Source organism: Camelus bactrianus, chromosome 11 (genome assembly GCF_048773025.1).
Source record: "Camelus bactrianus isolate YW-2024 breed Bactrian camel chromosome 11, ASM4877302v1, whole genome shotgun sequence".
NCBI classification, from domain to species: domain Eukaryota; kingdom Metazoa; phylum Chordata; class Mammalia; order Artiodactyla; family Camelidae; genus Camelus; species Camelus bactrianus.
Genome location: NC_133549.1, coordinates 71,214,606 through 71,242,587, shown reverse-complemented (window position 1 = coordinate 71,242,587; position 27,982 = coordinate 71,214,606). Strand labels below are relative to the sequence as shown.

The following is a 27,982-nucleotide window of genomic DNA, read 5'->3' as shown; positions in this document are numbered from 1 at the left end:
GGGAAGAAGGGCTCTGAGAGAACCTAGCTTGTTCTAGGTCAGGACAGATGGTAAATGTTGCTGCTAGAACCACCGCTCCACCCTCTTCAAGACGGCTTCTGTCATGGATTTAGTATCTTCTAGCTGTCCCAGATGCCCTGAGGTGCATGTTTGTGGTGGTGGTGGTGGTTCTGACCATCAGAACATGCTGTCTTCACCAGGTGAAGTATCTGGAGCTTAATCTATGTCTTTAGGACACCATGCCTGAATATAAATGATTAACACCAACGACGGAAATGTGGAGTTCTGAGATAAGATCACAGAAAATTATTTCAGGAAAGAGGAGACTCTGCATGCCCTTCAAAATGCAGCATGTAGACTGCATAGGACCCAAAGAACTCTACTGACTGCTGTGGAGATGCCCTGGGTTGGCTCCAGATGCTAGAAGGCTCAAGTATGGTCTCAGGAAAACTTTCTTCAGATGTGGGCCCTCTCAGGCCTCTAGAACCAGTCTTGGGATCACCAGGTGTTAATATGCAATTCTAGACAAGGACATATACATGCCCTTGACCTCCTGGTCTCAGCTTACTTTGCAGCCTCAACTTAACTGGGACCACCCTTTTGTCCTAAGTAGCAGTCATCCCAAACTATTTGACATTTCCTGAATGTATTTTCATTCTTCCACCCCTCTACTCCCTGAGGCAGAGAGAATGTGCGTGCTTATTTATCACAGCACAATCCCAATAAATGAGCACCACTTATTCATTACTATCCTTCCTTGAGGGCAGGGACCATTGTCTTATGATTATTAAATGGATATCACAGATCTCAAAGGGCTTAGCACATGGTAGGTGCCATAAATGCTGAGTCAATGGATTATGACATGAGAAAATCTAATCTCAAAGGAAAGCACAGGAGATGGGAGAGTATACCCATCGTCAAGGCAAATTAGAAAGTGCCAAGCCCCTTAGCAGAGATGCTTATCTTAAAGGTTATGGCAGCTTAGTGGAGGGGAGAACCGGGAAGTGTGTTACCTGAGGACCTCCCTTGGCTCTGAGCATGTGTGATTCTAAGATGCAGAGATGCTGTGACATTTGGGGCATGCATGGATCAGAACGGTTCTGGGAGGAGACTGGTGAGTCCTGCAGAAGGGCTCACAAATGAAGTCCGAGGGTATAAAGCATCTTCTTTTTGAGTTCTAGAAGTTGGTTTTTGCTTTTCTTCCCCAAAATTGTCTCCAGCAATTTTAGTCTCTCTTACAGTATCAAGTTCTTTCCCATGTCAGTCCACACCCAACAGGAAGATATTTAGGAGCCCAGCCATTGGTCAAATGGCCTCCTATCAGACAACCAAGAGAGCGGAGACTGACAGTAATGTCTTCTAACAGAGAAAAGAGCGGTTCCTTTGCTGCCTCTGCCAATGGAGAGCACCTAATTAGACCCACTGGGGGCCTGGGACATCCTTGGCAGTGGGGACTCAAGCATCCATCCCATGCTTACTGACCACTGATAGTAGGTACAGGGAATCTACCATGTCCTCTGCTAGAGATAAACTATGTAGCTACTCTCAACTTTTCTGTTGCCCAGAGACTTCCACCCATGGCTCAGCGTGAGCAGCATCATTAATTGGAGAGACAACAAGGGAGGGAACTGGCACTGATAATCAGCCCAGCCAGAGGAAGGGCTGGCCTGGGCAGGTGCCAGGGATGAGCCAAGCAGAATCTCTCCTTTATCCTGATGCTTCCCCTCCCAGGAGCCTTCAGTCTCCGTTACTAAATCCTCTGCAAACTGCAGTGAGGGCAAAAAGCAAGCCTCTTCCTTTCATAATGAATTTGGACATAACTGAGGACTGTTTCTAGGTAACTCACCCTGCCCTACTTTCTCCCACCTGCTTTCTAACAAAGTCAACTGGAGAGCAAACAGAGTTGGGCTTTCAAAGCCTGAGATTTCAAACAGAAAAACCCTCCCTTTTGCAGCATCTGTACTTACAAATAGGTGTTCTGTATTTATACAGCATATTAAAACCCAAAGCCTATAGTAATGCGACATTAAAGTCAAGAAATGCAAAAGTGAAGGGTTTATGGCATTGTTAGCTTGCCCACATTGTGCATTCTGCATAATGAACCTCACCTTGAAATTCAAGCCATATACCATGAGACAGAGTTCACCCCACCAGGAAAACCTTAAACCTTTTGCATTTTGTGAATTTCATTACTTCAGATTGCAATATTAATAACTGAAATGTACAACCAAGAAAATGCTAATTTTCTGCCTTTCCTTTTATTTTTTTTCTTTCATCTATTTTCCCCTCTAATTAAAAAGGAGGGAAGGTAAAGAAATAAAAAGAAATGGAAGGGGAAAAAGCCAATGAGATGTAAACCTACAACACAAATTCACAATTGTATGGAAGGGGAAACTAAGGTTCTGAGGGCGATGTCCACAGTTACTCACTTTAGAAGAGACCTCACAGTAAGTTTCCCACTGTAAACTCAGTGCTCTTTGGCTGCATTTCCCTACCAACTCATTGATGAGGCCCCAAATCCAAATGAAGAAATGGATCCAAGAGCTAATAAAGGACAGGCCAAAGCCAAAATTTCTATAAGCAGCTAGCCTGACTTTTCTTCCATTTACACTATCTGGTTTATCATCACTTTGCATAACTCTGATCTCAAGGGGTACAGAATGACTTTAAATTACTGGCATTCAAAGAAGATTCACGTTTCAAACAATAAAAGGAATGCATTCTCTCTTTAATTATGTAATTCCCAAGGAGAAGAACATACTTAACTCAGCCAGCATGGACAGAGCCCTCAGGGCCACATGTTATACTCAGCAGTATCCTTTTCAACCCAATGAGCTGGCACCCTTGCAAGGATGGTTGCTCCCCATTTTTCATGGAGAAAAGACATGGGGTCTGAGATGGAAGCCTTTGAAAGTCCTGGCTCCCTGTCCAGTAGCCTGTTGTCCAAGCAGGCTGAGGTCATCTGGGAAACAGAAAGGGTCAGTGTGACCTTGAGTCAGACTCAAAGAATCTGGGGCTAGGGCTGCCTTGGCACTTGGGGTGCTCACAAAATCAGCAAGAAATGGTATGAGTGGATTTTCATTCCAAGAAATCCGAACACAGAACATGCCTTTGTCTGTTTCTTGGCTAGAATGCATCCAAAGGCAATGCCAGCTTGGCACGTGTTGGCCCCAATGAAAGAGAGAGGAGACAAGGAGGGACGAGCAACCCCAGGAAGAGGTGCTCCTGGATGTCACAGCATCAACTTCTAGAACTTCCTGACCCAAGTAAACTGAGGGTTTACCTACATGAGGAATGTTTTAGTAGAGTGCTCACTGTCTCACACACCTTAGAGAGCTGGGGGTCAGGTTTTGGTTTTGTGAAACTGTTTGGAATTACAGTGACTTACTCTGTGCTGGAAGTCTGAGGCCCTTCTGCCTGGGACCTCCCTCTGCAGAGATGTTTATGAGGAAGGGTGTCAACCTGGGGGCAATGGTTCAGCTATCCTGTCCCTGCCCACGGGGCAGTGAGAACCAATTGCTGTAAGTGAGGGGCAAGGAGGGGAAGAGAGGAATGGTCCCAGGTGGGTTTTGCTTAGGACTCCTTTACAAATGACCCTGAAACCTAGTGGATAAAGTAGAAACAGATTTACTGAGGCAAAAGATGGGGATAAGAGGAAAGACTCAAGGATGGCAGATGAAAAATCAGGAACTGATGTCTGTCAAACAGGAGACAGGAGGAAAAGGGGTTTTTCTTACTCCATCAATCTTGCTCTGAGTGGCTTACCCTTCCCGGGTCAGTTTATTGAATCCAAAATGTGCTTAGCCCAGCCAGCGGCAGCCTGCTCTCTCCTCTCCCTCCTCTCTCCTCCAGTCCCTGCTGCTCTCCTCCTAACAGATGGTAGTACACACGAGCATTTTTTTTCTTGCTTCTGATGCTAAGCATGATTTACAGGCTTGAGTTATTATTTATCATTATTCATTTTCTGTCAGCAGTGCATTGAAGGTTAATAGAAATGCCAGCATGCTCACTGATTTACTTAGTAAAATATTTGTTCCAAGGTTTAGGTCATATGATTGGTGTCTGAGTGAGTTTCAGGTTTATGCATTATGAAAAGCAAGATGACTTGACCTTCAGCCACCAACACTAGCACCATATATTACTTTAGTGAGTGACCTTCAGAGACCTGAGATGCAGTAGATGTATTCAACACATGTTAGCCTCCTCCATGCTGCTGGCACTGGACACATACCAGCTGAGTTTATGCAATGTAAGCTGAGCCCTGGAGCCCATCTAATGACTGGGAGGCAGAAGAGATGTAAACTCAAGCTAAACCAGATCCTCTTCCTAAGATAATAAACTGGCTTTGCAGCCCAGCTGTGCTGAGGCTGTATGTACATATGGGGACTAACCGCTTCAAGTTGCCTCCTGGAGTCCTTGCAGTTTGGCGGAGAGAAAAAGGGGGACAAAAGGATAATTCTTAAGGAAATTGGTCTTGGATGAGCAATTAGTTGGGGCCCCAACGGGAGAGTGGGCTTGGAGGGACCTGCCATGCTGGTGTCACTGTGCTGTGGTTGCAGGATGGAGGTGACACAGGAGGGAGTGGTAGCAAAGAAGGGAGGGGCATGAGCCTGGGTCTTTAACAGCTTAGAGCCAGGTTGGCAGAAGTGATCCATATAGCATTACAGGGATACAGAAATAAAAACCATGTCAAAAGTAAACAGTGGGTAATTCTTTCTAAAGGGCCAGCTCTAACCATTGCTGTAGAGGTAATGCAGTAGAGTGTGGTGGGTTTGAGAAATAGGCCCAGACTTAGGATGCATGAATTTCAGTCCCAGTCCATAGCACAAGCTGGCTTAATCTCTTTAAGCCCCGGCTTTCTATTTTTAAATGAGGATCCTAAGTGTACTTTCCTCATGAGGCCATTGAGAAAGTCAGTGAAGTAATATAGGTAACGGGCCTATCACAGAGGCTGCTATACTCATCAAATATTTGCCATTATGTTAAGTTCTGTGAAGAGATGGTGAATAGATTGCTGAGAACATCTGGCAAATCTTCATGCTTGAGAAAGGACTTGATATGGAAGTTAAAAAGGAAAAAGAAATAATACAGGTTGGTGGAGAAAATAGGGTCCTGAAAGGACAGAAAGCCTGCTGGGTTCCAGAAACATGCTACAATCCTGGAGCTAGAAATGAAAGTCAAAATGTCTAAGAGCTTAACGTGTTTTTGACTCCTAAACTGTGCTCCTTCCCTAAAGTTTTTCAAAGAGGCTATTAATGTCCCTTTATCAATAGTTCACTAAATATTATTTACTTTTATACCCAAAGAAAATTTCTCGAGTCTCTAGAATGGCCTCAAAAATGGTTGTAAAATTCAGTGGTCAGCCAACGTTCTCCAAAGAGTCCTCTCCATCTCTCTTCCACTCTGTCCTTTTCATTCCTTGCTCTTGGCACTACCACCTGGAGTTCCCACCCTAAAGGTAACACGTTATGTCTACGTTAGTTCATCTAGATTTAAATAAAAATGTACGTGCAAATCAGGATGAAATCCCAGAGCAGCAGCATAGTCAGGTCAAATAAGAAGTTGGCAGATAGACTGTTTGAAAACCCAGGCTTACGTCAACTATTCATGCCAATGGGCGGCGGTGGGTGTTTTGTTCCTTAAAATATTGCCTTAGGTGTCTGCACAGGTAGCTGTAATACCCCTGAGCCCCATCCAGCTCTCCTGAAAGTGGCATGTTGTAATACTAAGCCAACAGCCCACAATGGACAGGGGTCAGAGAAGGTAGCCTGACATCCAAAGGAAATCCCCTTTCAGAGAAAGCAAACATTAGGAATGGACCCAGAAATCCCCTGCACATCAGCCTGAAGGAGAAGGTAATACTGTATTTGAAATAAGAGAAATCATCCCTCACTGGGAACATGGCAGTGAACAAGATCTGATCTACAAAGAATGGAAGACTGCTCATGGTCGTTCACTCATCCATTAATTCTAGACATAATGTTTGCTGGGTGGTGGGGAGGAGGAGTTCCTATATTCAAGGCATTCACTCAGTCTAGTAGTCACACTCCTCAAGGTCAAGGCCACGATACTGGGACTCGTACAGATCATTTATAACAGCATTGTAGAGTCTTACCACTAGGTAAGATCTGAGAGGTCACTGAGTCTGATCTTTCCCCTTTGCATTACAGAACTCTGAAGCCCAGATTTGCTGATCAGTGATTGTCAGTGGCAGAAATAGGCCCGGAAGAGAGATCCCCCAGCTGCTAGGTATAATCTTTGCCCCTCTCTACATTTGCCTCTGCTTTAAAAATGCCTTCTCTAAAAGTGGCCCTAATGATAGGCTGATGATGGGGCTCTGGCTGCCCAAACTACAGGCCCAGTGGCAGGAGAGCTACCTTTCTTCTCCTTGAACAAGGGTGGAAATGCCAGAAAACCCATGGTGTGTCAGAAATGTTGATGGCTAAATATTGCAATGTAATAACAAAGGCAACCTTTGGAGGAATAAGGAAACAAAGCAATTTAAATCTCATTTAAATAATTTTCCCTTCTTTCCCCTATCTTCACCCTTGACTGTTCAGCGAGCCCATCTGAATTCTGAGGGCATGTTCAGCCTCCCACAATAGGGGCTGAGCGCTGGAAATGTCCTTTCATTTAATTTCCAATGTTAGCTAAATTATCTATTGCCACAATCTGTGATTGATTTAGTTTTTATTGCTCTTGGCTGCGACAATCTATAAGGACCCAGCTGATTTTCCCTTTTTGGGTTTTAGGCTTTATTGCTGTCATTTTAATGACAGATATTAAACACAGGGAATTCTCATCTGTATTTTCTCCAGTAGGCTGAGCTGTATGTTGTATTTGAATGTGGACTGATACCAAGAAGTGGTTTTCCAAAAATTCCTTCTCCTGCATGCTCAATGCAAATATGTCAGGAATCTGTAACATTTTTGAAGAACACATGCATTGTGAAGAACACATGTATGACTAATTTCATTATCATAGTGCCAAATATATAGTAAATATCTGATCAATATTTGATGAATAAACTAATGAGTGAAGACCTCATTAACCCTTTGGCTATGAACTTTTCCATGAATCTGCCATTAATTCTCACTTCTAAAGGCTAACTGAGCATCTACTGTGTGCAAAGAAATTGTGCTAGGTATAACTCAAAGAGGTATATGACCTTACTTTCTACGAACTTGTGATTTATTGATAAAAACCAAACATCTACATTAAAAGTCAACATTATAAAGTATGAAATGGTGAAAAGTGAGACTGAAAATTTCCTGAAAGGGTAAAAGAATGAGATATAGTCCCTTGAGTTGAGTAACAAAAGAGAAAAGTAGTAGTAAAGATGGTGTATGTTAAATGGAAAAGGGAACCATTTGATACTATGTTAGGTCTTTTTCAGCTATAAGAGACAGAAACCCAGTTCAAGTCAACCTACTGGCTCACATGACTGGCTTCAGACCCTGCTGGGTGAAGGGCTCATATGCTGTCATGAGGAATCTAAAATGTTAGCTCCCTAAAGACCAAAGGAATGATCATTGTGTACGACCCTACTTCTATGTTCCTTTTACAGAGTTTTCAACTAAATGCATCTTCTTTGCTTTTCAAACTTGGACACAGTTTTTTCAGTATAAAAAATGTAAGATTTCTTAATTTGGTTTTGACCTGTTCTCTTAAGTCTTGAAAATACGTGGTCAAATCAGGATGAAATCCCAGAGCAGCAGCGTAGTCAGGCGAAGTAAGAATTCAGCAGACAGAACATTTGAAAGTCCAGAATTCAACTCTGTATTCTGTTTCTTAACGACAGGCTGAAGAGGGGCTGTCTCCCTTCTTTCCCACGCACACATTCGTGAGATGCATCACTCAGTGATATCCTAGCTCCTGCTCTTGGGCGCTGCTCCTGATATTTTTTTTTCACTGGTTAATAAACTCAAGTATCACTCTAGGGTGTTCTTTCAGAGAGCCAATTCTGTTTAGAAGAGAAAGAAATTTATTTAGACTGGACTATTATGGGATTATTTATGGATGGTGAAGGTGAGAAAGGGTAAAGTACCATCTAAAAAAATACAACAACCCTACAGAATTCGATTTTTGCCTAGTCAGGAAGCACAGAAAATTTCTGTAGATAGTAGGCATATTTAGTAATAAATATTTACATTTTATGTAATTATATGTATAAGTATTATATCTTGGATGATACAAAAAGGTAACTTTTCAAAATGTTCTGGTTGATACTATTTTTCTTGGACATCACAGCCAGCATCTCCACCAAACCCACTTCCCAATCCTCCAATCAGGGAGAGCGACACTGGCAGTAGGGATGTTGAGACATCATCTGTCCGCCTGGGAAGGGCCATGGGAAGAAGAGCTCAACCGAGGGTCCAGATGTCTCAAACAAATCCAAAATTCAGTCAGAGGGCCTAAGACTTTCATTCAATTGAAGCAATAAGGAAACCAATAATCACAGATTAATTGTATACCAAGTGCTTTGTGTACGTTCTGTAGTGTTTTCAGATGGGACTTTAAAGTTAGGAGATGGGTTGAAATTTTAACGATGATCATTTTTATCTGTGACTTGAGTAAGAGTGTAAAACACAGTATCTTCTACTATTTCATTATCATGGCTACTCTGCAACTATTACTTTTACTACTACTATAATGATTACCTTGTTGGATGTTACATAATTTAGCCTAAAACCTTAAGAAGTAGGTATTACTATACCCATTACACCAAGAAGAACAAAGAAGAAAGAAAAAAAAAAAGGAAACAAAGCAAAACTAAGAACTATTAGTTTGTCCAACATTGTCTAGCAAGGAGGTAGTGGGTCTAGAATTTGAATCTAAGTTTGCTTGACTCCAAAACCTATGTGCTAGTCCAATAAGCCATAATACCTATAGGGTGGATAAGAATGCAACTTCTTTAGAGCCAATGAAAAGAGAAGAAGAATGGGTGTCCAAGATCCCAAACAGAAGGAAAAACTCTTAGTAGAGCAAGGAGGACCACAGGGAGCATGGATTTGGGACCATCTCAAACACCATCCAAAAAGACCACCCCAGTGCTGAAGGCTGCTCGTATGTCACACATTCTTGTTGGCTTAACCATAAATCTTGCCTTGATCCTCCCTGTGCAAGCAAACTTTTGCTTGTTACAGATTGCTGTTACACCTTTCAGTTACTGTGGAGAGGCATATCTCCAGTAGGGCCAAATTGTCCAAGACAGTTACCATTTAAAATACAAGATATTTATCATATGATCCAGCAATCCCACTCCTGGGCATATATCAGGAGGAAGCCCTAATTTGAAAAGATGCACCCCAATGTTCACAGCAGCACTATTTACAATAGCCAAGACATGGAAGCAACCTAAATGTCCATCAACAGACAACTGGATAAAGAAGTTGTGGTGTGTGTGTCTATATATATAGAGAGAGAGACACACACACACACACAAAAACATACGATAGAATGCTACTCAGCCATAAAAAAGGAATAAATAATGTCATTTGCAGCTGTAACATGGATGGACCTAGAGGTTATCAGACTAAATTAAGTAAGTCAAAGACAAAGACAAATATCATATGGTATCACTTACATGTGGAATCCAAAATATGATACAAATGAACTTATTTATTAAACAGAAACAAACTCAGAGACATAGAAAACAAACTTACGGTTACCATGGGGGGAGAGGAAAGGGAGGGATAAATTAGGAGTTTGGGATTTGCACATACTAACACTACACATAAAACAGAAAAACAACAAAGTCTTACTGTTTAGCATAGGGAAATATATTCAATATTCTATAATAACCTATGATAAAGGATGTGGAAAAAAATATATATATATGTATGTATGTGTGTATGTATAACTGAATCCCTATGCTGTACACCAGAGACTAACACAACACTGCAGATCAACTACACTTCAATTTTAAAATAAATAAATAAAATTTTAAAATGTGGTCCTTTTATAAGTGCCTCTTCTATAAGTCACTGAAATATTCTGGAAATTCTGATTTTTAGGTTTCCAAAACACTCTTAAGCTGATTTTTCTACCTAAAAAAAGTTGAAATAAGTTTATTGGGCTTATTTTTAATTTGGAAAATACAGCTCATTGAACAGGACCCATCTCCAGTTCAGCTTGCTAGCATCTGTTGCTGCTGATCTCCCAGACGGGTTGCATTGCTGCCGGCATCAGGACAAGGAATTCAGAGCTAGACACCCTGAAGGAGGGAAGAGCCACATCTAGAAGGCTCCTCAAGGGATCATCAGTAATACCAACAAGAAAGTACTCTGTATTTATGTATCATTTGGTATCAGATTCTCAAAAAACTCCTTGTGAGGTAGGCCAGGTGTCTTACAGATGAGAAGAGGAATACACAAAGGAAGGGTCAAGGATTTCATAGTAGTAGGCAGGTGTTTTACCTGAGATGGCTCATTTATTCTTCCCACAGCACTGATGGGTAGAGGTGAGCTATTTTTTCTCATTTATAAGTGAGGAAATTTAAGATTAGAGATTTGAAGTAATTTGCCCAGAGTAATACAGTGAGCACATAGTCACCTAAATCAAGGCTTCCAGGTCTTTTCCTGGGTCCACACTGGCTTTCCCTCTAGATCACAAAACTCCATGACCCCATTCCTGGCAACCCACTTCCGGGAATGCAGGCCCTGAGCACTTAGCACGGAGAAGTAAAATGTCTGGGTGGGCCATGAAAACCTCCATGTTTAGGAGTGTGCTTTAAAATCCGGACCATACTACGAAGTTCCCATCCAAGAGGCTAGAGTGTTGTTTCAGCCTCAAGAGAGCCCTCCCCTACATCTGTAGGGTCAGTGAGGGAGCAAATCTGAGAACAGATTCATACTACTTCCTTATCCAGCACAAACATCTCTCCCAGTCTCATATTCAGAGAGCATCCAGGCTTCCTCACTTGACCGCTGCCATCTTTCCCAAGCACAGAAAACTCAGACTTGAGCCTTCTTTTTTCTTGTGGAGATCAAACTCAAACACAGTTCCCTATTTAGGGCAAGTGAACTTCTGCAATCATAAATCAGTTTACCATTTTCTCAAATTCTTTCTACCATTTTATCTATCACTTTATCAAACTCTTCCTGTGTGCACAATGCTACACATCTATGGCTGTATTTTTTAATCCTTACAATAATCCTATGAATTAGTTGTATTTTCTCATTTTATAGAAGTAAAAACTGCAGATCTGAGTTACCAGGGCCCTTTAACAGGAAATTGGCCAGGCTGCAAAACAAACGGCTCCTTCTGGGTCAATAGCATCACACTTAAGGCAGACTGGTATCCTTCAGAAGCAGAAGCTGGCTAATAGCCCTCACTGAGGTTTCAGCTGCACACGAGGTAGTTCTGAGCTTTTCAGGCACTTGTTCCATTTCTACTTGGGATGAAGGGTGAAGGGCATCCCCATGCCTTCAGCCCTTGGAGGAGTGGTTTGTGTTTATAGGACTAGCATCTGAAGTCACCCACCTTCCTCCTGCCCGACTGTCACTTGTCAAAGAGCCAGGAAATACACCTGATGTAACTGCCATGGAATCACCCAGGTACCAGGTGAAGGACAGAGCCTATCTATGTTCAACCTGAAGTGGAACGGAGAGGTGCTCTCTGGATGGTAGTAGTTATTACACTCAACCTTCCCTCCACCATTCAAATCTAGGATATGGCATTCTGCATATCCAAGAGGAAGGAAGGTGGGTGTAGAACGTAAGCCACGTAGCCTCAGCCAGATGCTCACCCAGGTGGTCAGTGGAACCCAGCTGGGACCAACAGAATCCATTAGGGACCAACTGCCAAACACCAGGCACCTAAACTCCCCCATATGCAAAGACCCTTTGTTCTCTTGAAAATGTGTCTTTGTTGGTGAGGTTGCTATGGCTGTGGTCTTAGGAGAGAGGAAAATGCCAACATCTCCAGTTTTTAATATGGTAAATGTCAGTGTTTATGCCTGCTCGGGCTGGCCTAATTATCCCATGTCCTCTAAAATCTTCCACTGTAATTACCACTCACTGCAGTGACACCTCCTGCTAAAGGGAGCGCCGTCAGCTGCAGGAGCTCAAAGCCAGAGCACACTCAGCAAACTGCCAGCGACACCAGCAGCTGTTTCTGGTTTCGAAGCCATGGGAGCTTCATGAGCCATTTTCTCCGGTCCCTCTGGAGTAAATGCCACCATGGTTGAAAAGTTGGAAATGTTTGTCAGGCCCAGGAACAAAGCTGTGAATGAATACTACAGTAATTTGCTTTCCCACAATCCCCTCTTTTCTCTAAACCAGCCAGGGAAGCAAGTGATGGGGCTAGAGTGAAAAAAAAAAAAAGACTATTAACACCAGTGGTATCTGGTATGTCGTTGCTATTATGGGTATAATAGCCTTTGTGTTATCTACGTATGTACTGTAATGCACAGAGAACTACTTGAAGAGTTGAGACAGCTCAAGAGAATAGCTTTTAAGCAAAATGCTATGCTAAAGAGACTGATCATCCTTCTTAAAAAAAAAATGCCCATTAGCACACACAGGCAGTACTGAATTGCGTTTGCAGTGTAGAGGGAACAGTCTGGCCTGCCTTCTATGCTTGCAACCATAAAGAAGGAGGAGGGGAAGAAGAAGAAAGAGAAGGGGGAAAAAAATCAATAAATTCAGTGTAAGCAAAGTCACAGCAACCTTTAAATAATAAGACAAATCCATTTATTTCACAAATGTCTTCATTTCCAAATGCCATTGTTTGGGGGCACTGGGCTGTCATTGTCTATGACATTTTCGAAAAGTTGGCTCTTAATCATTTAGGTGGAGCTGGAGTTCTCCAGCAACAGCCAAGTTAAAAGATTATACATTCACCCCACTGCTCTGGCAGGGAAGATCGACTTTAACAGCCTTGTCCTGTGGGGTGAAGGAGGGAGGCTGGCTGTGGGGGAAGAGGTGGGGAGAAAGACAAGGCTTAAATATGGACAGAAAAGCTCAGCTGTATTGCTATATACAATGAAAAGTAATTACAGAGAAAAATGAAAGCTGTTTCTTGCTGTTAGCAGGAAGAATAAGAGAATTCTGTACCTTTTTAAAGCTCCGAGTCCATTTTGATGTAATTGGTTCTGGAATTATTTATGACATTAATTGCTGCGCTATCGACTGCCTGTCAGTGGCTCTGGCAGTGAGTCCATCTTTCTTAGCAGAGACAGCCTGCTCAGCCCAAACTAGACTGACAAGCTAATTATACCCATCTTCCCCTTCAATGACAAATGCGGCTCATCGGAAACCTTTCGAGAAATAAGCTCTCCTTCTTTCCCCTTTTTCCTGAGCCAGACAGAACGGATATCTCAAGGTGCAGATCGCAGCTAAAACTCAGCTCACAGGGCTATTAGCTCTGAACATCTCACTTGAGCCAAAAAACCTAAGCATCTTATGTTATCAAACTGTATGTCATTCCCTGATGCTAGTTTTCAGGGATGAGCAGGGGCCCGGCCTGTCAGTCAGAGCAGGGCAGAGAGAGAGCCGAGCCAACTGAATTAGCTAAGCTCTTCTTCACTGCGTTCAACTCAGGTGATGATATGGAGACTGGGGAAATGCCTTCTGTGCTTTGTACAGCAGCTGTAGAGGTCATCTGAGGGGGATACTCAAAAGGCAAGGTGGATGGTTTCCCTGGCCACCTCTTATCCAAAAGCCCTCTTGTGATTTAGTGGTGTAAATTGTTATTGTGTTTAAAGTTGATTCTGCAAAGTTTTAGGAAACCAGTTTGGAGGCATGACATATACTCCATCAGGCATTGCTCTGAAAAGCAGTTACTCTGGTGTGTGGTACACACGGAGGGGGCACAAGAAATTATATGCCTCCCTTGTTTTAGGAGCGTGTATGCTAATTTGGAAGACAAGATATGCACAGGAATGGGCATGAAGAGTCTTTTCTCAAAGCAGAAGGTAAACACATGAAAGTCATATATTTACAAGAAGGATGGAAAGCCTTACAAAATGCAACTCTCCTTTGGAAATATCACCTAGTTTATTCTCTGCCACGGGGATTTTTGCTCTATTTTGTGCTGTCCAAAATAAGTGGGCAAAATGAATTCTCTTTTTCAAAGATACAGGTGCTTCAGAAAAGAAAGGCTCATCTGTGGCTTTGCTACCCAGCTGGGAGGAGAGGTAGGAGTCTAGAATTCAAGGCCCTCTACTCGGGCCTTGGGCAAGACGCAAGCTTTCAAAAGCCTAATCTGCAACATGAGCTGAATAAACCCCCATCTGCCTCCCAGACAAAGCTTGGTAGGAATACATTTAGAAAAGTTATGAAAACACTGAATGAAGAAGAACTCTGTCATACAGCTGCAAAGTACAGTGATGAGAACAAGGATGAAATATGAGCTTTGGAGCAGGGAAGGCATCGGATACAGCTTGCTTCAAGAAAGATCTTAGAAGGCCTTTGAGACTGTGGGATTCCTAGGACAGTTTTAGGGACTTTGGGATCCTTCACATAATTTGCTATTGTCTTTATTTACAGCTGAAAGTCCTGTTTATGGAAGCTAACTTGACCAAGGGGAGGATGGTGGTGGATTTGGGACACTGGAATATTCCCCAGAATATCCTCCCTTGCACAGATCCAAGCTAATGTGGGCCACACAAGACATGTTGTACGAGGTTCAGAAGAGGGCAGTGGAGGCGCGGCCCTTTAGTCCTGTGAGGTCAGGGGAGGCAGCTCATGCACTGTCACTTATCCATCAGCTCATCGGAGTGGCCTGGGACAGAAGTCAGGCTCACAGCTTCTCAAGCTTCTGCTGGGTCTTCCGCTGCAGCTTTGCTAATGCCTGGAACAGGTGACAGCTTGACAAATGGGGCCAGCTTCTACCGCCCACCCCCTCATCAGAGCGGGAGGCCCATAGGACATGAGAGACCAACATGGGTTCCAGAGCACCCTCCTGAGTTCCAACTCTGCCTTGTTGTTTCCAGCTGTCCTGACTGCCCCACATCACATCTGTCTTTCTTTCCCGCCTGTCTGCTACGGACTTTGGGCTAAGCACTAGTATGACAGATAAACTAGCATAATTTATGTATATAAATATATATACATATATCCCCTCAGAATCAGTCATTGTCCAGCTGATGCAAGAACCAAGACTCCTAGTGGAGAAACAGTCCAGTAAAAGGAGAGTAAACCATGTGGGAGAGGAAACTGGCTACCGTGTGCACAAAGACATGGACATCAGCGTGCCTCATGAGATTTGATTTTCGTGGTAGTGTAAGGCAAACGAGAGAAGAAAAACTATGCAAAACATGAGCTTTGTATTTATAACTCTCAATACCTAGACAACTCTGAACAGTTGAACTACAGAACAGCAAACACTTCTGTAGCTAGAAAAAGGGGTTGGTTTCCATGGAAAGGGTTGACAACTCTATTAAGTGTAAGTTACGGATCCAGTGCATAGCCCAGTGAAACGTGACCTTCAAAGGAGTATAAATAGGGTGACCAACTGAGGGATTGTTCAGGACTGAGGGATTTCATGGGTCACTGTACCTTTTGTGCTAACACCAAGACAGTTCCAGGCAAACCAGGATGCTCGGTGACCCTAAGTATAAGACTACTTTCTTGCCCTAAGAGTTAGCCAGCCTAGCATTATAACGCTTTTAGTCATTCTGAGAACTTACGATAGCTCTTAACAAACAATAAAACACTAAATATATCATTACTAATAATCAGCAAATAATATCATCAGAAAAGGCAACACATGAATATATAAATATACAAGAAAAACTCCTTACGTGATACTGTAATAAGCATTAAGTGAGGATGAAGCATGTGCCAGCAGTCTGTGGGGAGACACTACCTGGGAGCAAGAGCTGCTCGCATTCATTCATTCAGTGGAGTGCCTGCTCTGAGGCAGCACAGGGATAAACGCCGTCTTTCATCTGGTGAACAAGGTAGACTCAGTTCCTACCTTCACAGGGCTTTCAGTCTATAGGAGAGTCAGACATTAAACAAAACACAAGTGACGGAATGAGCGATATGAGAGAAAATGATTGCGTTCCCCCAGAAGAAATTTGGGAGGAGACCTAATACAGATTGAGTAATCAGAGACCCAAAAGAAGTGTCACTGAGGATAAGTGATGAAGGACAAGAAGGAACCAGCCGGACAAAAAGTAGGAGAAAACGCAGCCCACACAGGGGAAGAACAGGGCTCGGAGATTGTATCTTGGAAGAAGTGGGATTGGAATGGATCTTGAAGAATGGGCCCTTCTACTTCTCTGCTGACCTTGGGAAAGTTCTTTTCATCACCAGACCTCAATTTCCTCTCCCATGAAATGAAGAGTTTCAACTAAATGATCCCTACAGAGGAATCATATTGATGGGGTAGAATATGCCCAAGAAGATGAACACAGAACAATCAAAAACCATTTGCCATTTACCATGGCCACCCACAAACATCCCACAAGAATCGGAGGAAAAGTGTGGGTTCCCACAGTTGCTATGGGCACTGGCCATTAATTGAATGGACTAAGATGTGAAGACTTGGATAGATGATGGGGTGTCAATTAGACCTGCCCAGAAGCAGGTCTGATGCATGTGTCGGCATTTTGGGGAGAAATTTGCTTATTTTCAGTGAATTATTTCAGTGGGTCAGAGAAAAGGAGTTTCCCTTTTGTGAAGTCCCATCCCCACAAAGAGAAAGGGGATAACTGAATAGCTAAACTGTGGACATTTTACACCATATGTATATATATTCTTTTTTTTTTTTTTCTCCTGGTAAACTCCTTAGAAAAACCTATATAAATTTAACAGGAAGCTTTAAAAATTGGCTCCTTTAAACCACTCTCTGCCTATAAGTTGTGTGCTGCTGAGGGCAGCTTTCTTACGCCATTCTTTTCCCTGAGTGTGCAGAGCTGCTAAAATCGGTGAATGGGGGAAGGTTTTTATGCAAGTCCCCACCCCATGCCTAGGCAGCCCAGGGTTCATTTCTGTGATTCACCCTCAAAACTGCCAGGAAAGGAACAAATGAGGACCTCTCTGAGTGCCTCCTTCTAAACCACTGAGCCCCAGGAAGGCAGAAGAATTCCCCTGTATCTCTGACTCACAGCACAGAACCCAGGCCAAAGAGGGAACTCCAGAACTGTCAGTCGAAGGGACAAATTAACTTCTAGCCAAGATCTGGTGTGATCTGATCTGGCTAATGTGGAAACTGAGGGATGGCAAGGAGACTGAGGAAACATTTAGGGAAAGAGTAGCATCCTGACACTTAGCAAGAAAAACAGACTCTCATATTAAGCTGTAGGGAAGGGCTGCCTTTAGCAAGGGGACCTTGACCTGATGACTATTCTCTAATCTGAGCTCTGCAGGTAAACACTTCCCTCCTAGTTGGAAAAATGTCCTTAAAAAAAAATAAAGTGAACTCGGTAAGTGAACTTGGAAAATGGTCTTTCAAATGTGTAGCTTAGACTTTTTTTTAATTGAAGTATACTTGGTTTACAATGTTGTGTTAGTTTCTGGTATATAGCATAGTGATTCAGTTATATATGTGCGTGCGTGTGTGTGTGTGTGTGTGTGTGTGTATTCCTTTTCATATTCTTTTTCATTATATGGAACCTAATTAAACTTAAAAGCTTTTGCACAGCAGAGGAAACTATAAACAAAACAAAAAGACAACCTGTAGAATGGGAGAAAATATTTGCAAATGGTGTGACTGACAAGGGTTTAATTTCCAAAGTATACAAACAGTTCATACAAGTCAACAACAAAAATACAAACAACACAATCAAAAAATGGGCAGAAGGCCTAAACAAACATCTCTCCAGTGAAGACATACAAATCGCCAATTGGCATATGAAAAAAAAATGCTCAGTATCACTAATTATCAGAGAAATGCAAATCAAAATTACCATTAGGTATCACCTTACACCAGTCAAAATGGTCATCATTAAAAAGTCCACAAACGATAAAAGCTGGAGAGGGCGTGGAGAAAAGGGAACCTTCCTACACTGTTGGTGGAAATGTAGTTTGATGCAGCCATTATGGAAAACCTTATGGTATGGAGATTCCTTAAAAAAACAAAAAATAGACCTACCCTATGATCCAACAATCCCACTCTTGGGCATATATCCAGTGTAGCTTAGACTTCTGAATAAACATGACAAAGGATGGCTTAAACTTAGCCCCAGTGAAGACAAAAATCATCTAGCAATTGCAATAAAGTATATATAGTATCTTATAGTTAATAAACAGATCACAGACTCCAAAGTCCTCTTACAGATACTGTCCTATTTAAAATGACACACCTACCACTGAGCTCCAACATGGGCGGGGACCGGGCATCTTTTGCCTATCACTATATTCTCCTCAGTTCAATAAATATTTGTTAATATTTGAATAAATCAATGATAGCAAATAGGATGCTAAGGCTGAGAAAGGCCATATCACTTTTCCAATGGCAAATAGTTCATGATGGGCAGAGTAGTTACCTTTCAGCACAAATACCTCAAAATGTTTGACAGGTGTGCTCATAACTCAGCCTCTTGGCATGCCCACATGGCAGGTAGATTCACCTGCAGCTTCACTGATACAGGTAGTGCTCAAGTTGAAGAACTGAAAAAGTTTTAGATCATAAGGAAAAATACAGAAAAACAGCAACAGCAACTCAATGTAGATTGTTTTTCAGAAATTAGCTCACCCCCCACCCCCCAATCAGCCCTCATTATAGCTTTGTTCTAGACTACGGCTTATCATCTTGCATGAAGTGGTATTTTACAGTCAATGAATTTTTTTTTTTAAGTTCACTAAAAATGCTTAAGTCATATTTCTTTCTTAAACCCCTCTGAATTTTCTGTCCAAGTCTCCTTTGACCAAAACGTAGGAACATGCAGATGATATGCATATGTCTTTCATCTTTCAGAATAATATCATTCAGCACTCTATTCACAACTTCTGAAAACGATCCCCTAGGTGCTTCTGAAATGCCTTTGCAAAGGAAATCCTGTACCTGACTGTCCGCCAGTCTTTGGGACGGCAGGGTTAGGGGAACGTTTACATCCAGCCCAGATCCGAAAGGCTACAAGCACTGACGCCAGGGAAAGCTCTGTATTCGGTGGTGCTTTCTCTGTGTAATTTCTGAATTTAAGGCTGCAGTTAGAAAGAAGAGAAAGATGGGCACCCCCTTTCCTGGTCGATAAGCTCACATCAGCTTGCCCCATACTCATTGATGTTATCTTCACCCGGGACAGGTGGTGGAAGGGGTCGTTTGCTCCCTCCTCACCATGTCCTTTAAGGTTTCCAACATTTTTGAGACACATGTAGAATTTTTTTGTTCAGGGGAATGCCACAAGAGATCTAACAGAAGATGCATTTGTTTTTGACTTCTAATTAATCAAGATAACATCTCTCTCAACCATTAGACAGTAAAATCAATCCCTCAGGCGGCTGCTCTGCCAGTTAGACTTCTACACCAATACCAATTATTGGCAAATCAGTGATGTATTTAAGCATGTTGCACTCTATCATTTTATAATATGTGACCGATGTGACTCTGTTGAGAATGTGGAGAGGGGGCAGTTTCTGTCCCTGGATCTGGTAATGGGATTTCTCCTGCATCTCCACCACTGCCCACCCTTTCCCACACCCAAAACAGTGGGTGGGTGATTCATTTTCCAGACTCTGGCTGGCATCAAATGACTCACTCACTCACCCTGAGGGATGCCAGCATCCTAGGACACGAGGACCGCAGGAAGAGCACGCATCCTGGGTAAGGAGGTGAGCAACGTTAGTGAGTTGGGAGGGGCCCTGGCTCTGCTGAGGCCCTGAACTCCAACTGAGGGGTGCGAGGAGGGGCAGAGGGAGGAGAGAAGGAGGGAAATAAGGTTCCTCTCTGGAAACACCACGCGGAGATGTCTAAAGTCTAGCTGAGAGGGGAATAAATTTCTGCAGGATTCGCTATAGAATTCACATAAGTGGGACACGCCCAAGTCACTGGAAACATTCTTCCAGCCGAAAACCACCGAGTCAAGGGCTCCATGTTAATGGGGGGGACTTTCTCTTTAAGGCAACCTATTGCCTCCTCCTGGTCCAGAGCTAGGGAACTCTGTGCACAAAAGTATGTTCCAGCAATTGGTGAGGTACCCCAGGCAATGAGAGGCAACCAAGACAGCCTATAAAGCAAGTGACTCTCCCTGGATGCCTACACATCGTTTTGTCAAATCACTAGTGTCCTGTATAACTACTGCTCTTTACAAGGATGCTCTAAGTCTCAATCATCCAAGTGTTCATCTAATTGGCGAGTATTCTGCAAACAAGACTCTTGAAGGCATGAGTTTGAGATCTAAAGAAGTTCTTCTAAGGTGAGTAGGGACTTACTAAAGGGACCTGATGGGGCACTGAGGCACGATGGAGCCAGTGCTAACACCCTTCTACTGACTATTTCAGAAAGCACTCCCTGACCTCCTCAGGCTGTACTTGGAAGCCTCTGTGAGTGACTGTGAGCCCCATGAGTCTCCCTCCTCTGCATATCTCCAGGGCCAAGTGCAGACTTGGTCCAAAGCGAGCCTTCTGTCAAGGGTAGCTATTTTGGTGTGGGAATGTGGTTGCAGTCAGTGCTCAACTGGAAGGCTTGGACACTATGCATTAGCCTGATAGCAAAAGGGCTAAGAGGCACTAGACCAGGCCCATTTCCTGGAATACCTGTTGAGGGGAGGATCACACTTCTATAGGTCCCTTATCTTAGGCAAGATGATGGAGATAGCAGTGACCACAATATCTTAACCATTATGAAAATAAGTCTGTGGCACCAAGTGTGTACCTCTGAGATTGGAGGTAGCACCCTTTCATACTGAAGACACTGAATCTGAGAGGTCAAGTAATACCCCAAGGTCACACAGTATTTGAACTTGAGTAGGTCTATCACCTGTGCTTCTTCCACTGTGTGACGGGAACTCCACAGAAAACCCTGCAGTGGCCTTTCTTCAGTTTCACTTCTTCCTCAGCACTCGGTTTCTATCCCAGACCTTGTGATGTTCACAGCATGTGCTGCTCTCCTTGCAAGGTCATCATGTACAGGAAAGTCAATTTTTTCGGAATACAATCGCTTGAGCCATGCTACTGGGATCTAGTCCTCTGACACTTAGATCACAGACATTGTCCTGAGGGTTTATTAGCACAAACCCTGTACAAATGGGGGAATACCTCGTGGTGTGTGTGTCAGATATTAACATGAACTTCTGCTGACACTGCCTCCAATCAAAAGGCCTCGTTGAGGTGCCCAAACTTGCTCTCCTGCAGCTTGAGCTGCAGGCTTAATGAGAGATCCTCCCTCTTCCATTCCTTGTTTTATATCTAAACTGATAGTAGCTAAGAGTTTACATTATTCATGAGCTTGGTCAAATTTCTTTTTGAAATATTTTGCTTCAACATTTCCTTAGGTAGGAGGCTGAATCTATGATCTGCAGCTCAAGTTTGTGTGAAATAAGGTGTGATGGCTCTGGCATCAGTCTTCAAGGCATGTCCTCCTTAATGACATTATTTTCACACTCCCACCTCATATTGTCTTGAGCTGTAGAGTCTGTCCCATTTGAATAGAAACTCCTGTGTCAACCACCACATGCAGCCCAATGCATCGCTCAGAGGTTGTGGGAATGAATCAGGGTTTTGATTAATTACCTGGTGTCTTCGCCTTGATGTCAAATCTCACCCTTAATGTATTTCCATGTGAACACGCATTATGGATTGGAAAACCACTCACCCACATAGGAAGTTGTCTGGCTGACATTTAATTGTATCACTTGTCAGCACCATGATATGAGAGATGAGCCATCTTTCGACAGCAAGGGTTCAGAATTCTCCTAGAGATTTGTTGGTGATGCACCAGCCTCTGCAGGGCATCTCACAACTGGTCTTACAGTCCAGCGTTCGTGCTTCACACCCTCTTAGTGTGAGCCCCTCAGTATTAGTCAGCAAAGTTAAAGGTAGCTGGTTTTCAACAAAACAGAGGCTAGTCATGTCTGTCCTTGACTCACACTCTCTTCACTTTGGTCTCTTCCTCTGTGAGTTCCTGGAGGCTTAAGGTGACCCATAATACCAGCTTCCCTGGTCTAGGCCACCCTCAGACCTGCTGCTCCGATTCAACCACCAATGACAGTCATATCTACTTTCTTGCATTACTTTCTTATTTTTATATTCACTCATTCATTCATTTAACAAATATTTGTTCGGCACCTACTATGTGCAAACATCCTGCTAGATGCTAGGGATGAAGTGATGACTATGACTGACATGGTCTTTATAATCATGATTGTTAGAGCTTAATGGAGGAGACAGATAGTAATCAAGCACAAACAAATAAATATGTAATAATGAATCATCATGAATGCTAGGAAGTAAAAACCCATAAAAAAAAAAACAAAAAAAAAAAAAAACCACAACATGGGACTACTTGAGACGTGTTGGTGGGAGTCAGCCTGTAGAATCCTTACTTCAGGGCCAAGGAGCTAATCCTCCCCTCCTCCACCCCTGGGCAATTGGGCTGAGCTGAAGAGAGCTTCCCCACCTAAAAAACACCACCTCCTGGAGCCCTTACATCCAATGACCGGTCCACAAGGGGATATACGAAGACCTGATTCCCTTGCCTCAGGGCAGGACGACACTGAGGAATGTCTCAGCTCCACAGCCCCCTAATGGGATTGGGTGCAGCTCCATGCAACTGAACTTCTTCCTCTGCCCAGTCCTGCTCCTCTCACATCCTAACAGGACTAGATCTAAAGGATACCTCCCAGTAGACCTGCATGCAAATCTCAGAGTCTGGTTCCCTGAGAACCTCACCTATGACATAACCCATCCCAAGAGGAAGGGCTTATTCCAGCAGGAAGGAGGAGACATCTCTAGGCAGGAAGAACAGCGTGGGCAAAGGCCTAGAGAGAGAAGCACTGGGAAGTAATCATAGGTCAGAGGGGCTGCCGCCCTGAGGTTCCCGCCTCTCACTCTGTCCTGGCCTTACCCGTCGATGTGCCTCCTGGTCTACCTCCCCACACAAACTACACACAAGGCAGATCAGTCTCACCTCTGCCTCTGGGGCTGTGAATGGACTTATTTCAGTCTACAGTGCCTTCTTAGTAACTGCCATCCTCATTAATTTTATTTTTGAAAACTTGATTTCAAGCTTATTAGTCTCTCCTCTCTACTTCTACAACTTAGCGCTTACTTAGTAGTGATTCTGCTTTGCTTATCTGGGTTTTTTAAACATGTTTTTCCTATGTAACCCTGAAGCCCTGATGAGACCAAATGATGTGTCATGGGAGGAATTATTTGGGAACTTCTACAGAATCCTCTATTGCTTAGATTAGAAGGCTGGGGGAGAGATGAAGTAGGGTACCAATGAGGGCTCTTGGTCATGGACAGCAGGACCCAGTCTGGCTAGTTCAAGAAGGAAGGAAATTTGTTAGAGGGTATTATGTGAGTCACAGAATATCTGGGAGAGCCAGAGAACCAGGACAGAGACTGTTGAGGGAAACACAGCCTCCTCCATCACAGGCCACATCAGTGAGGACATCATTGCCACTTTGTAGCTCACAGTCAGCTCAGGTGCTGAGTCAGGACGTGTCAGTAGACTCTCAGTCACTGCTGTCCTTGGAACATCTCTCCCCACATCCTCTCAGAGTGAAGTCTGCCTGGCATCTGCTTCCCTGAGTCCCATGCTTCTGAATCAGAACCTCACGCAGAGGCATCTGGTCAGTGGAGATTAGGTCACACGCCAGTGCTGCAAGATAAACTGGCAGATCAAGCTTCTGGCATCTGCTGTAGAGTGGTGTGGACCCACAAGTGGAAAAACTGGAAGCTTAGGAAAGATGTTCACGTATGATGAACAGCCGAACACAATGGCTAATGAGCACTAAGCACCACAAATGGATGGGGGAACCGGAGATAGAGCTTCAAGGACCTCTAGCATCAGTCTAGGTAGTTGAGCTGTATTTAGGGGTCATCGATCACCCCTCTCTCTTTTTACATCCAACCCCTGAGAAAGACCTTCTGATTCCTTCTTAACCGTCTCGAAAACCTGTCCCCCTTACCAGCTTCCTAGTCCAGGGGTCAGCAAACTTCAGTCTGCAAGCCAAATCCAGTCTCCACCTCCTGCTTCTATAAGTCAAGTTTTACTGGACCACAGTCATACCCACTTGTTAATGTATTGTTGATGGCTCTTTTGAGTAGAGCAGTTTTGCTAGAGACCATAGGGCTGAAAAAACCTAAACTATTTACTACCTGGTCCCATACAGGGAAGGTTTTCTGACCCCTATCCTAAGTTATGCCTTCACCGTGTCTTACTGGGCTCCTGCAAGAGCTTCCTGAAGAACCTCACATTTCTTGTTGGTACCTACAATCTGATGTCACATTATAGCCAGAGTACTCACGGCACAAACAAAACACAAAATCATGTCAGTCCAACACAGAATCTTTCAACAGACTCCCATTATACTTAAAATTGGGAGCAACATCCTCAACATGGCAATAAAACTCTGCAAGATTTAACTTGTGTCTACATGCTTGACTGGCCAGGGAGACGATAATATTAAGAGAAAGACACCCACAAACATGGTTAGAGAGTATGACTTTTTTTCATGGTCAGGGATAAGAAATGATGTTCTGACAAAGCACAAGATGAGAGTTTGCTCCTGGATACTGGGTACAGGGAAGAGCTTCTCCCTTCCCATGTCCCCTCGCAGAACCAACAGCTGCGTGAATAACGCCCCATGGAATAAGGATTTGGCCAGCTGCAAGAAGCCTGCTTTTGCCACTCTCCTGTTCCTAAGAATACCTTTCTGTCTTCCCCTTCTCTACTTATCTGTCTGATCTGAAGTCACTGACTTTGGTCCTGCTTGCTCACTGGGCACAAGTGATGAATGCTATACAGCCCAGCACATTGCTCTCTGCTGCAGGACCACATAAAGTAATGGTTAATTTTTCAGATCTCACTCTAGCAGGTCTATACTTCGTAGAATGCGTAACAGCCATTCATGAAATGGACCCTCTCTGGTCTGAGATTCAATATTCTCACAGTATCATTTCAGCAGTTTCTGGTGTCTTTTGTTTTTGGTTGGTTGGTTTGTGACTTTTAGTTTTGGTTTTAGGTTGTTTTGCTTTGTCTTTCTAAAATATGTTTTCTATTAATGGTAGTATGCAATTATCATCTGAACTGCACAATGAGGAGAAACTGCAGTATCAAGCAAATGAATCAATTATGTGATCAACTGAACAATTTGCCCATTATTGTGGGCACATCTATCTTTGATGAAGGTAAGTAATAGACTTACAGTGTTTCACAGGTTAACAAATTTTAGTAATTGTAACTGTTACTTTTTTTATTTCATAAAACCTCCAACTGTTACTACAGGACAACCAAGCATTCTTCTCTTCAGGCTGACTGCTCTATTATTTTTAACACTATGCCCAGGAACTGTTGAAGATATTCTTTCCTGCCCCAAATATGTAATGAGTACTCTTCAATGAGCCCTGGGTACCTACCAATCTACCTACCTACTCACTGTCTGTCTGTCTGTCTGTCTGTCTGTCTGTCTGTCTGTCTATCCATCCATCCATCCATCTACCCATCTATACATCCATTCTTCCATCCATCCATCCATTCATCCAACTACCATCTATTTTTATCATGTATCTATACTATCTATCACTTACCTATCATCTATTATGTATATACCCATCTATCATGTTTATTTGTCTGGAGTACAGTATTAGAAGTCAAAATTAGTCCTAAGACTCTATGAGGTAGGCATGGTGGACAGGCATATGATCTATTTATAGGTATCTTGGGTAAAATTTTATCAAAATATGATGCCCATGCAGAACCCTACACAGAATAGAGTAGAGCTCAATGGGTTTTCCACACAGTGGCCACTGCTATGCCATATAACCACCAAAGAAACACAGCTTTTCTGGTACCACCAAAGATCCCACATGAGCCGTTCCAGTCTGCTGACTCAGGCCTGTGAAGGGGTGAGTTAAGGAGCTGTTAAGGACAGGAACACCTGTCGATGGTCACCTTCCTGAGCTTCTCCCTTTAATTCTTAGCTTCCTGAGGCTGTGCTTTTCTAGTCCTCTGACAAGAGAGTTGGAACTTGAATGATTCCTCCACAGTGCACTGCCCACAAACTGTGGCAGAGAGGATAAAAAGCTGTGATTTGCTCCACCCTCTTGGGAGTACACCACCTCTCCTAGCAGAGAGGAAGTCTCCCTCCTTCACTGTCGTAGGCTTCTACCAGTCTCCATTGCCTCCACTCCTGTCACTGCCCCACCACAGAACTGTTTGGAGGCGGGCTTGCAATGGAACAGAGGAAAGAAAGAGAAGAGACAGAGACAGATGATATAGATAGGTTGATTGATAGACAGGTAGACAGACAGATAGATAGACAGATATGAAAGACAGAGACGGAAAAGATATACCCTAGATATTTCCATACTATTACTGAACATTAAGAAATCTCTTTCTCATTACAACTACAGGACTTCTTCTGAAGCTTTTCTCTGTTTATGTAAATATTTCCTTGTGTTACAGACCAAGGACACTAGAAGGGGAAAAAATGGTAAACCCACTGCTAGTTAAGTGGCATTTTGAATTCTGATCTTCTTCCACTTTCTACCTATTACCTTTTCACAGTCCCCAAATAGCTGCTAGGGTTTATAGCTGCATTCAGGGAGAGAGACAGGATGCAATGTGTCTACTCCATAAACTTAGAAATGGTACTTGCATACATAGGCTTTATATTTTTTCTTTTTTCTTTTGTTCAAAGAGTATTTCTTTGTTGATAATCCCAATCTGTCCATTTATTAATACATATTCTTCTTTAACACTCTGAACTTACTTTCTTTGATCATATTTATAATAGCTCCTTTGGTGCCTCTATCCACTAAGTCCAACACATGGGACCAATTAGAGCCAGTATCTATTCCACATGAGATCATACTTCCTCTTTATTTGCATGTCTAATAATTTTGCTTGCCAACACAAGACTGTATATAAAATCTCGAGATGAAAGCTTAAAATTTATTTTATTCTTCTGAGGATCAACAATTTTGCTTTGTTTTGTTGTCATTTTGTCCTAGAACACAGTTTACTTACCTGGATACACTCTGCAAAATCTCCTCCCTAACTTCCTAGTGTTCAGCAGCATATGTCCCCATATAGGTTTTTTTTAGCTTTAAGCTGTTGCTTTTTAGCTTGGGTTCTCCCATGTGCCTGTATCATTTAGTGATAAGCCAGAAATCTGTGCAAGATTTTATATCTCAGCCCTCATGGGGCTCTCTCATTTCCCAATTTTCTCCTTCAGTGTCTACCTGCTCTGCTGCGGAAAATTCTGCCACCTGCCATCTCAAGCCAGTAAGGCTGTGGATTTCCTCCACCAGATTGGGGACAGGACAGTGGCTGGGGGAGCACCTCAAGGCAAGAAAATCACACTGCTCACCTGATAAAGTTGCAGTCCAGCAAGAGCCAACACCTCTCAGAGTTTATCATGCCATTTGTCAATTTCCTGGGCCTTCAAGTAATTCTTGTTAATTATTTTGTCCAGTTTTTATGACTGAAATCTGTAGGCGTCATCACCCTCCTTCTTCCTGTTACTATTCCCGTAAGTCAGTCCTTATACAAGTACAATATGCTTTAATCACTGAAGCTTTATAAGAAACTTTATCATGAAGTATTGTTTTTCTTGTTCAAAAGTGTCGTGGCTCTTCTTGACCTTTTACCATTCCACGTAAATTTTAGAACAAGGTTTTCAATTTCAATGATTTAAAAAAAGTCTATGGAATTTGTTTAGTATTGTTAAACCAGTAGATTAATTTGGAGAGAACTGACATTATTACAAAACTACATCTTCTAATACATGAATAGGGTATATCCATCCCTATCTTTAGTTTCACCTTTAAATTCCTCTCAATTTCCTTGTACTGTTCAGTATAGAGAACTTATACACCACTCATTAGATTTATTCTTCAGTCTGATGTTTTATGATGCTGTT

At 42.8% G+C, this 27,982-nt stretch overlaps 1 protein-coding gene across 1 annotated transcript in view; it reads right to left on the bottom strand.

The window, feature by feature from the left end:
• LRMDA (leucine rich melanocyte differentiation associated) overlaps nucleotides 1-27,982 on the bottom strand; it is a 1,104,131-nt gene that overhangs the window by 73,102 nt on the left and 1,003,047 nt on the right. The gene's annotated exons all lie outside the window — the stretch shown is intronic.